Source organism: Bombus terrestris, chromosome 13 (assembly GCF_910591885.1).
Source record: "Bombus terrestris chromosome 13, iyBomTerr1.2, whole genome shotgun sequence".
Taxonomy (NCBI): Eukaryota; Metazoa; Arthropoda; class Insecta; order Hymenoptera; family Apidae; genus Bombus; species Bombus terrestris.
The window spans coordinates 212,539-225,248 of NC_063281.1; the positions used below are offsets into that span (position 1 = coordinate 212,539).

The window sequence follows — 12,710 nt, forward strand, 5'->3', positions numbered from 1 at the left end:
TAACAGGATTGGTAATTATGCAAGTTATGTTAATTTTTAATATGGAGAACAGAAGTGAAATTTAATAAAATATAATCTTTGTAAGAAAATAAAATATAACCACTGATAAGTAAATAAAACTATTAAAAAATTTAAACTAGCAAATCTTGTCAGTACAAAATTGTTTAATTCTTAAGAAGCAAACTATGTGATTTTTCATTTTGATCTTCAAAGCAAATTTTCAATTCTCGCTCCAAATTTAAATTCAAATTTTGAAACTAAATGTCAAATTCAAGTTGCGTTATTAATGATCTTACATTAAATGTTCACATTTGTTCTATTTGTGTCTAATATATTCTGTTGCAGGTTTTTAGTCAGTTTCGAATTAGCTACAAAATTGCAATATTCGTAATTGCCAAAAAATGTTTCTTTCGATAAAAGGTAAAGTTAACAGTACTGTAACTGATGTCAAGACAATATTAATAATCTACAATGCGATGACCTTCAAAGGACCATAAATTCAGAAATCTTGAATTCATTGTATTTCATCATTTTGGTTTATTAAGCTGTTATGTCACGTGTCTAATAGTAGTGCATACCATCGCTAAATTTCAATAGTAAAGATTACCAAAAAACTTCTTATTCATCAAAAAGTCAATGTTACCGCAACTTTTTTACATAGAATTATGTAAATGCATTTAGCCATTTTTTAAGGCGGTTGCAAGAGATAATACGCGAATGTGTTGAATGGCAGTGCTTAAACGCTAAAGATAATTATTTATTGCTCTTTATCTTGAAATCAATTATTTGCAAATAATTTATTTCTGAAGTAAGATTTTGAAATTTTTTTGCAAATAACTTCATTTTCAAATAAATTTGCTTGTTATTTTATTCTAAAAAATTATTTCTCCTTTTTATTTATTAGTTTCAAATATATTATTTTATAAATAAAAAGTGCTTAAACCTATTGTCCGAGTACTTTCCCCTCTTATTTTTGTAACGCAATTTAAAAGTTAGAACCGACTGAAGGGGGCAAAGAAAGAACGAAGAAGCTATTTTGGTGAATATACGGTAGTATAGATATCTATATCATTGGGAAGGTTAGGACTTGCACGTTGGTTGATGTTCTGTTTTACTTCCTTGTCGACAACGTTGAGTTATCAGTCACGTGGAGAACATTCGCGGCTTCGGTTCGTTTCTCTGATTCTTTCTTTCGTGTTATGTTTAACGACAAGTGATATCGATTGATTCAAGAAAAGAAGGAATTGTGGCACTCAACAACCGGCAGAATCCGACGAAAGTAAGAAGCAATTCAAATTGATGAGCTTATAATATCCATAATAGTACAAGTTCGTTTTTTTTCTAGAAAAGCAAGCGATTAGTCTAATATTTTTAATTTCTTCGTTAGATATATCATTACTTTTCAATCATCCTATATATTATGCAATTGCTATGAGTGTAACTATTTATATTTCAGAAGAACTATAATGAATTATACAGTGAAGTTGTAGATTTTTCGGCAATATCTGTTTTTATAGATAGAACAAGTTAATGATCATTCGATAATAAAACAAGAGATGAATTATTTTTTTATAATATCGATTTCATCATGTGAGCTTCACTTCCAAATACTATTGTAGAATCTCTTATTGTCTAAAAAGTCGAATTTAATAAGGATTGTCCTTTTTATGGGCATCTTAATTCTTCACTATTCTATTAATTTTACTTTTGTGTGGATTTCATGTATCAACGTTTGTTCATATTACACATTCTTAATGTTGTTTGTCGCGTATTTTGAAGTATTTGATAACGGACAACGGTATTCAATCGTTTTAATTTACATATTTTGAAGTGTAAAGGCAATAGTATAAATATATAAAGAAGTACCGTGACTGAAATGTACCTTTATCTCAAAATTTTATATTTCGAACAAATAAGAGTGATACGGGGATAAACGGAAATATAGTTCAATTATTTAATAGTAATTTGTCAATTGTCAAATACATTTTATACATCTCTTTTTGTATGCAAGACGTGTAATTTATATCGTGACACATGTCTAGTGATTATGATATTATCTAGTGATGCGAACAACGAAAAACAAAGAAGCCTTTGAAAGAAGAGGTTTTAGCTTAATACGCAATAAGAAAGAACTTAAAACGAAAGCCCCATTCGTGTATTGCTATTCATATGTAGTACTATTTTTATTTTATCTAACTATCGTAGTAAAAATTATGCATTGACTTTGTAAATTTTGATTAAAGTAGAATTGTTAAATTGCATTGTGCTTGCTTTGACACATAGTAATTTAGTTTGAAATTTAAATTTCAATCATGAAACATTTTTAACGATGCGTAATACTAAACGATTTATATTTTTCATTAATATTATTAGTTCAATTCCCGTTACAGAGATTTTAATGTAAAGAGTATCTTGAATAGGCAGAGAGATGCATTTACATATTCGTGTTAATGAATCGAAACATTCGTGATATGGTTTCCACAAAATACTATTATTTCTATAGTTCTATAATGCTTTCTTAAAACATCTTTCCTCCATTGAACATGATTTTTATCAATCTCGAATGGAAAGTATCTTAGAGCACAGAAATAGTAATAAAGGTAAAATAATGGAATTTCAACAATTAACGTGTATCTACAAAGATTTAAGCGAAACTCATTCAATATTATTAAACTTTGATATATTATTTTCTTTTCCTTTTTCCTAAAATTACTCATTATAAAACATCAAAGACGAGATTTTGCAATATTTTTACAATCGAGCTATATCATAAAAACATAATTATTATTACATTTTATTAACGAGAATTCTTTAATGAACGTTTGGAAAAGTCGTTTCTTTTTTACATTTTCTACAAGAATATAATTTCAAAAATATGTGTGCAAAATCTTATGCATGCACTTGTAATATTAACTAGAATATCCTGCTAAATAAATATATGCTTGTAAAATACGAATATTTAATAATAAAACAATTGATTATTATATAAAAAATAAATGTCTTTTCTAATTTTTATTCATTTTTTTAACCAAAAATATATTTTTCATAGGGCATTGCCAGGACGGCCAGATTGAATGTTCTAACACTAACGCAAGCTCAATACATTAGTGATATATATTTGTAATTGAATTATATGTTACAACAGACATGTGATACGTTCTTGCAGCTTCGTCAAAGATAAACAACCAGCGATCGACACTGACGTATACCCTGTTACATCCGCACAATTATAAACAGAAATAGTCTGTTGTAATATTTGCAGTTTTTTCGTAAATATAATATAGGAAACTAAAGCCAATCGACGGTTATATCTATAACAAACAGTTATTCAAAATGTGAAGCTTTACGATATATTCAGAAATCATCGAAATCGGAAAAGCAGAATAGTTCTACAAATTCACCTTTTAATATAAAAATATTTAACAATATTAATTATTATTGGGAAACGGATACGTTTTTATTAATTTTTATTAAATATAAATATATTCTAAAAATAACGACATTTTAATATAATTTGGCCGCTACAGTCGGTTGCTAGATTAAAATGCAGACTACACTGCTTCAGAAGCAGTTGATCGTCAGATACGATTTAGACCTCTTTCTAATCTCACATTGCACAAACGACAAACCGACCGACCTACAAATATAACATGAAAAAATACAGCATTTTAAATGGACGCGTCCTAAGTGGTCTTGTGCGATGGAACAACGTTGTATTTATCGCTCAGACTGTTTGAAACTTGATCTTTGTCGCATCACCAGATCCACAGGCAACAGTTTCGCCTTCGTTTAGTAGGACCCATACTAACGCAACAATGAAACTTTTTTATCTGAAATCTTTTCTTAATACAATAATCATCGATACATTGGCGAGATTTTATAATCGAGCAATGCAACAGTATCCACATACTTTTATATAAAATTTACTGTAAACTAAAACTTTATAACAATATCGAGTTTGAACTCATTTTTAAATGCCTATACAGATCCATATACAGTGGCCCATCACTTCGATCATTGCGCAAGTTATGATTTTAATGAAAAATGTTCCAAATAAAAGTTAGATGATTTCGGAGGGGATATAATTTGACGTAATTAGAGCTTTTGTAGGACAATGCGTAGAGGATATATGATGAGCAACCTTGTATTTTCGAGCTATCGCGGGGAGACGCGGTCGTTAGAATACGCGCCAACGGGAGTCGTAAATTCCCGTTACGATTAGAATGATCGACACCACGAATAGTTCGATCCCCGTATTTCGATTAAGATAATAGGGGTGATTCAGGTATGATAACACTGTGGCTCACAGAGTTAAAATTTATATTTCCAACACTTAGTATACACGATTGAATAGATATAAACACTTAATAACTTAGAACGGTATGAGACTTAATGTTAGAAGTTAGGCGTTAGATCTTTGACTGTGGTAGGAAAATGTGAGAGATATAGGAACGGTGACAGTTATAGGGAATGCAGGAACTCTAGTCACCGTGAGAGACGATGGAAAACTCTGAAGCTTATTCTAATGTGAATAAGGAGGAAAGCTTGGTATGGGTGTGCCCTTTGAACGAAGAACGCGGATTCGTTGCTTACATTTTTAGTTAGTAAAGTGAGGGCAATAATCCGCGATGTCGATTGGTTGGGACCAATGTTAGGAAGGAAGAGAGGAGGAAGAAACCTCCTACCAACTTGGGTCCTAGGCGACACTGTTTACCGGGAAACTTAGATTTTTCGTTAGGTATATCTCCGCTTTCTTTGTAATTCTTAAGAGCACATAATAAACCCAAGGACCTTTCTAAAAACCGGTCGAAAATACTTCTGGAATTAGAAAGTCTCTTCTGGCAAACAGATGTGCTTAGACTATGTGTGCGAACAATGCAGCTAGAATTGCAACTTTATCGTGGGTCCTTGGGCCTTTGGAGTGTTAGAAGGACGGCAGGTAGCCCGGTGGTTGGCAAGCCGCGCGGGATGGCGTGCAGATGTGTTGCGCGACAGAGCAAACATTATTTTTTTTAATTCTTTCGAATATCCTACGTTAGCATTAGTTAAGGTAACATATTAAAAAATTAACAATTCGTAAGATATTTTAGATTGAAATTTTTCTTTTTCTTCGCTATACTTCTCTACGTCTACCGCTATCGGTAAGATATAAAGAACATGGAAAATCTGTTGCGTGAATGTTTTACAGCTGTGTTGAATGTTCATTGATGAAGTAGCGTAAGTATGTGTATATTTCTGTAATCTTTTGTTTAGTTTTTACTACTTTTTATAATTTTCTTCCTTTCTTTGTAATTGCCTTTTATAATTTTTTCAATTTCAATATAATTATGTGTATATAATTTCTCAATAAATACCTAAATCCTACCGAATGACGTTATTATTGCTCCATTTTCATTATCATCCATAAGTTTTAAGCAATTTTACAGAATACAGATAAACTTAAATTTGTATTATCAGCATAGCAAGAGAATTTTTGTTATTATTGTCGATTCCATATAAATGAAGTCATTTGTATTTTCGAGCTATCGCGGGGAGACGCGGTCGTTAGAATACGCGTCAACGGGAGTCGTAAATTCCCGTTACGATTAGGATAATCGACACCACGAATAGTTCGATCCCCGTATTTCGTTTAGGATATTAGGGGTGATTCAGTTAGTATAACACTGGTCGTCACTTGGTTATAATAGAATATATTTCCAACAATTAGGCTACACGAGTGAATAGATATACAAACAACAACCTTATCGCACGCACTTAATATCGATGTGTACAACATAGAGCACGGATCTTACAATTGAGTTTAGTCTCTTAATGGACGTAGCACGCTATGATACTTAATAGAATACGCGAATGTTTGGCAATGTCGCGGGCTGATTTGAGTTATGCTCCGTTGGCTTTCTGTGTTCCGAGTTAGATGTTAGGCGTTCGAATTTTGACTAATTGGTCGTTCTTGCGTTCATACGGAAGAATGTTCGGGGTGGGTGTGTCCTTTTGTATGACGAACACGGATTCGTTGTTCACTCCTTTCGTTAAGAAAATTGAGGATAACGATCCGCGATGTCGATTGGTTTGCCCTCCGATGATACTTGAGGGATGAATCAGAGGCCTCTTACCATCGGGGTTTACAGTTGACCTTGTTCATGGGAAAAACCTGATTGTTTTATTAGCTAGTCCTTTGGATTTTCCCTAATGGATGCGTGCTAATGGGTGCTTGTCCGCTTTTCCGTAACTTTTACTTGCGCCTAATAAACTCAAAGACAACTCTAAAACCAGATGTGCTTCGAAAATAACTTTAGGCTTAAGACGTTCTTCAGGACAAAGAGATTGTCCGACGACGCCTGTTAATACAATACAGTAAAATTGAAAGACTATATTGGGTCCTTAAGTTTATTGAGGGTCGAAATGCCGTTACGCAGGCCGCTGGCTGTCCGGTTGCGAAGGCTGGAGTGTAGATGCTTTAGGCGACGTAACATCATTAAACATCTATAACTTTAAAAATTGTAAAAATTCGAACAGTTTGTGGTCCTACGTGATTATTATAATCACTCTTTTTAGTTTTTCTTCGAGTAACCAAAATTTTTTTTTTATTTGATAGACTATTTACAATCAATTCTCGTTGAGAACTTTAAGTAACTTCATTTGGCGTGGTACAATAACCTGGTTTATAACAATTTATATTATCTTTATTCTAGTTGAATCTAATGCATCAATCTAAAGGGTATTTTCTATTTAGTTTGCGGATCTGGTCCGTCGTGTCAAGTAGTTGGGTGACTAATGCGTTGTGGTGGTTGTTAACTCTTGCGTAGTATCTGCTTCTGCACTTGTACATTTCTTCTTTGACTGTGGGTATCCTGAGGACGCGGTGGATTGTTTCGTTGGTAACATACCAGGGTACATTTATTAGGGATCTTCGCGTTTTCGATCGGAAGCGTTGGAGTATTTCAATGTTGGAATTACTTGCTGCTCCCCATAATTGGATTCCGTAGGTCCAGACAGGTTTTATTACGATCTTATAGAGCGCAATTTTGTTCTGCGTGCTTAGGTTGGAGCGGCCAAAATTTTTTGAGTTTGTCCCTGAGTTAATTAAATTTGTCTACCATATGTTGTTTCCATGTTAATCTCCTGTTCAGAGTCATGCTCAGGTATCTAACTGTAGCCTCGTTAGGAACTGTTATATTGTTAATGGAGACCTTTGGGCAGGTTTGTTTTCGCAGAGTGAAGCATGCATGTGTGGATTTTTTTCATTAATTTTGAAGGCCCATTTATAGAACCGCTTTTCCATTGAGTCGAGACCTTGCTGGAGAATGGATGAGGCAATTATCGGATTGGCGTGTGACGCTAATAGCGCTGTGTCGTCGGCAAATGTTGCTACAATTATTTCTGTTGATACTGGTAAATCGGCAGTGTAGATGGAGAACTGCAGGGGTCCGAGGACACTACCTTGGGGTATGCCCGCATCTATTGGGAATGTTGTGGTACTGGCGTCTAAGTATTTAACCACGAATTGTCTTTTGGTTAGGTGGGACTTTAGGATGGAGTAGTAAGTGTGTGGTAGGACTTTTTTAAGTTTGTAGAGAAGCCCTTCATGCCATACTTTGTCGAATACCTGTTGAATATCAAGGAATACCTCTGAGCAGTATTTTTTCTTTTCGAGGGTTTGGCTGATATAGTGTGTTATTCGGTGGATTTGCTCTATTGTGGAATGCTGCTTCCGAAAACCGAATCGATGATCTGGCAGTGTTTTCGGATCCTCTAGGAGTGGAAGGAGTCGATTCGTTGGCAACTTTCCGAATAGTTTTGACAAAGTGGGTAGAAGACTAATTGGGCGCTTGGAGCTAGTTTCGTGTATTGGTTTTCCGGGTTTTGGGATGAGCGTAATTAGTGACGTTTTCCAGGTTTTGGGATAGTATTCAAGGCGAAAAATTGCGTTGCAGATTGAAGAAATGAGTGGAATCGCTTTTACGGGTAGTTCCTTAATTGCTTTATTACTTATTTGATCATGTCCCGGTGCTTTCCTGGGGTTCAGACGATGGATTAATTCAGTAACCTCTAGAGAAATGAAGGGTTTAATGGGGAGAGATATGTGGAAGGGAGAATGCAGGTATTCTGTTACTTCCGGAGCGGTATTGGAGGAATGAGGTTTAAAAACGTTGGATAGGTAGCGAACAGATTGGCTTTTTCTATAGGGCTTCGTGCCCATCCGCCTTGCAGTTCCGCCTTAGATGCAGGCGACCTAAACGGACGTGCGAAACAGTGCTCCAGTGAAAATGCTACAAGGGGGAAGAGAAAGCGGCAAAGTAAACGCCCATCGCCAAAACGTGGAATCATGCAGATTCCACCAATAAAAATAACTAACAAAGGAGAAACATACTTTATAAATAGAGCTACAGGCTGTACAGAGGCAGAAAAAAAGACTTCAACATGGAAATATCACAAGCCAATGACCGGAACAATGAACCAACACATCACGAAGAAAGCTTGACGGTAGCAACTTCCAGCAAAAAAACACAAAGTAACCCCGTTCGCAAGCGAGAAGAAAACCGAAGTAACAGAAAAAAAACAATGGCTGCAGGATATGAAACTGAGTAATTCATTTAGCGCACTGCCAGAAGAGACCGCAACGGACCCAACGGAACGTCCGACAACCCGCATTGCTAAACCACCACCAATATACATAGATGCGAAAATAATAGACCTCTCATTGAACTGCTAAACAACACGGCAGGGAAAGATAACTATATTATCAAACAGATAAAAATAGACCATGTGAAAGTGCAAACCAACACCCCAGAAACATTCAGAAAAGTGACAAGATCACTAAAGGATAAAAATGCAGGGTATCACACCTACCAGATCAAAACCGACAAAAGCTACAAAGTAGTAATCAGGGGATTACATCCAAAAACAAACACCGACAAAATAAGCGAAGAACTTGCAAAAATCGGACACCAGGTAAGGTCAATAAACAACATAAACAAGTATGATACCAAACAACCATTACCGCTATCCCTAGTCGAACTAGAACCTAGAAACAATAACAAAGACATATATGATATAACAAAATTACTAAACACAATAGTAAAAGTAGAGCCACCTAGATATTAAAAAAGATATCCCGCAATGCATAAGGTGTCAGCAATACGGCCACACAAAAAACTATTGCAATAGAACCCCGGCATGTGTTAAATGCGCAAATAACCACTTAATAGTACACTACCCATCCCCGAAAAATAGAGGAAGTTAGATGCTATAACTGTAACGGATACCACCCAGCCAGCTATAAAAGTTGTGAAGCCAGGAAACAATTACAACGCAAACTGTTTCCGCCGCTACGAAACAAGACATACATTAACATACAAATACAACAGGACAGCACAAAATCCGAGGCAATACCAAATACAGAGCACGCAATAAACACTAAACACATCAGCACCAACACCTTTAGTAGTCGAAGCTACGCGCAAATAATCAGCCAATCTTCCCCCTCTGACAACCAATATCACAACAACAGTAGCAACGACACTACAGAAATCAAAGAACTACTCAAACAATCCATCAAGAATACCGAAATGGTAATCAGAATGATAAGCGAACAAAACGCAGTTCTCAAACAGCAAACGCAACAAATCACAGTCATGCTACAACTAATTACAAACGTGCTAAGAAAAAACGGACACGTTGAAAATAGCAGCCTGGAACTCAAACGGCCTACAACAACGGGCCCTTGAAATTAAAACATTCATATACAATAACAATATAGACATACCACTTGTCTTAGAAACACACTTCACTACAAAAAGCTACTTGAAAATACCATACTACACCATATATGATACCAAATACCCCTCAGGAAAAGCTCACGGAGGGACAGCGGTGATAGTCAGAAACGATATCAGTCATTAGCTACACAGCCAAGTTAATAAGGAATATTTACAAGCAACCACCGTTACAGTTCAAACTAGCAGCAGCTACTTCCAGCTGTCAGCGGTATGTGTGCCACCGCGACACAAAATAACATCACAAATGTGGGAAGAATACTTCCAGCACCTAGGGGACAACTACATCGCAGTGGGCGACTGCTGCTCAAAGCACACGCTATGGGGATCAAGAAACACTACACCTCGAGGCAAAACACTGGAAAAATACATTAGAAATAATAATCTCAATATATTATCTACAGGAACACCGACACACTGGCCGACTGACCTGAACAAAAAACCAGATCTTCTGGACTTTGCAGTTACAAGGGGACTAAACACAAACAAACTAAAAATAACACCCAACCTCGAGCTTAGCTCCGATCATATACCCATAATAATTGAATACAGAAACAAACCAATACTTTATAGCAAACCAGAAACACTATGCAATAAAACCACCAAATGGCAAACTTTCAAAAAATAATAGAAAGCAAAATAAACTGCAACATCCCGTTGAAAACTCCGGAACACATAGAACAGGCAGTAGCAACATTGACAGCAACTATCCAAGAAGCAGCAAGGACAACCACTACACCCGAACCAACCAGCAGACAAGCAATAACAATTCCGCAAGAAATACTCGACAAAATCAGAGAAAAAAGAAAAGCGAAAGCAAAATGGTAAAAACACAGAACTCGAGAAAACAAAAAACGCCTAAACAAACTTGCAAACGAAATAAAAAACAAAATAAAAGAGCACAACGATAACGAATTCGCAAAGTTCATAGGGACACTCTCCACACACGAGAACACCAACTATTTAATATGGAAAGCCACGAAAAAAATAAGGGAGCCAATAATACCCGTCCCAGCAATCAGAATAGCAGATAACACATGGGCAAGAAGCAACGAAGAACAAGCTGAAGAATTCTCCAACCACCTCTGCAACACATTCACACCACACATTATCAACAACAGCAACCTCAAAAGTCATACGGAGGAGGATGCACAAACCACTATTACCACAACCGACAAGGAATACTCCATACCTAAAACAACAGCACAAGAAATTAGAAACATAATCGATAAAACAAAAGCACCAGGAATCGACCTAATCAATGGTAAAATCTTGAAAAACCTTCCGCCAAAAGCGATAAGACTAACGACAACAATATACAATGCAATTCTACGAATTCAATACATTCTCAAACCATGTAAATTAGCACAGATCAAAATGTTAGCTAAACCAGGCAAAGACCCACACCAAACTGCATCTTACAGACCAATATCACTGTTTCCAGTATTTTCCAAAATACTGGAAAAAATAATATATTACCGGATAAAAACAATAATAGAGATAAGAAAACTAATACCAGAACACCAATTTGGATTCAGAAACAAACACACCACGATAGAGCAAATGCACAGGCTTATCAACGAAATAATAATAGCACTAGAAAACAGGGGATACTGCACAGCCCTCTTTATAGACATAGAGAAAGCATTCGATAAAATTAATCATGAAAGTCTACTACAAACAATTAGGAAACAATTCCCGGAGCAAATACACCAATTAATAAAATCCTACCTAAGCAGCAGAACCTTCGTAATAAAAATCAAGGACACATATTCTCAAGTTAAAGACATCAAGGCCGGGGTACCACAAGGAAGCGTCCTAGGCCCAATACTATACACATTATACACAGCTAACATACCAACAACTACCAATAGTAAAGTACTGACATTCACGGACGACACAGCTATACTAGTCAGGTATAGTAACCCAGAAACGGCAGTCAAAATACTACAAGAACATATCATAAAAATAGAAAATTGGCCACAAGAAAAACAAATAAAAGCAAACCCCAATAAATGCAACCATATTACATTCACGCTACGAAATAAGATACCACCAAACATCCTACTGAACGGCACGCATATAACACAAACAAAGCATGTCAAATACCTAGGACTCCACTTAGATACACAACTCACATGGAAACTATATATCAAATCAATAATAGCAAAATACAGAAAACAAGGAGACAAATGCATTGGCTAACAAGCCGAAAATCCAAATTAAGCATAGAAAATAAATTAAAAATATATAAAACGATCATAACACCAATCTGGACGTACGGAATACCACTATGGGGGATAGCAACAATGAGCCATATAAACAAAATAGAGACAATACAAGCTAAAATTCTTAGAACAATAGTAAACGCTCCTTGGTATATCAGAAACGAGGACATACGGAGGGACCTGGAAATCCCAACGGTCAAGTAAGCAATCAGCAGCAACGCGTAAAGATACAAGGTAAGAATAGCAACACACCCAAACCGGCTAGCAGCGGAAACGTTCAAAACCATAAACATGGAAAGAAGGCTAAAAAGGAAGCACCCAGCAGATCTCACAAGGGATATGACGTAGCAAACGCGAGGATGGTACCCCGCTGGGGGTAGCCGCCTACATGTTAATATAACTGTTAAAAAATTTTACCAAATGTCCAAATTGGACAAACTGTGAATACAAATAATAAAAAAAAATGAAGAAAAATAAAAAAAAGGAAAACTTATGTTTCTTTAAATATTCTATTTTTTTGGGCATCAAAGACAAATAAGAAAACTAGTTGTTTCAGCCAACGCTCATACCGCGTTGAGAGCACTCGTTCTCGACGTCCTGTTTTTGCGTCCAGGCTTTCAGGACATAAATTAAAATATCGTACATAAGCACAGCGCAACAGCGGCTTAATTTTATTTTATTTAACATTAATAATCCCCAAAAGAAA

General features: G+C 35.8%; 1 protein-coding gene across 6 annotated transcripts in view; it reads left to right on the plus strand.

The window, feature by feature from the left end:
- The first annotated feature begins 1,141 nt into the window (after positions 1-1,141).
- Positions 1,142-12,710, plus strand: part of LOC125386172 — a 97,534-nt gene continuing 85,965 nt past the window's right edge. For 5 of the 6 annotated variants that reach the window (XR_007226084.1, XR_007226082.1, XR_007226081.1 and 2 more), the window contains exon 1: positions 1,142-1,279. The gene's annotated coding sequence lies outside the window, so the exon portion shown is untranslated. Of the gene's footprint in view, positions 1,280-3,049; positions 4,137-12,710 lie in introns of those variants that run through there. The other variant, XR_007226085.1, reaches the window with a different exon arrangement.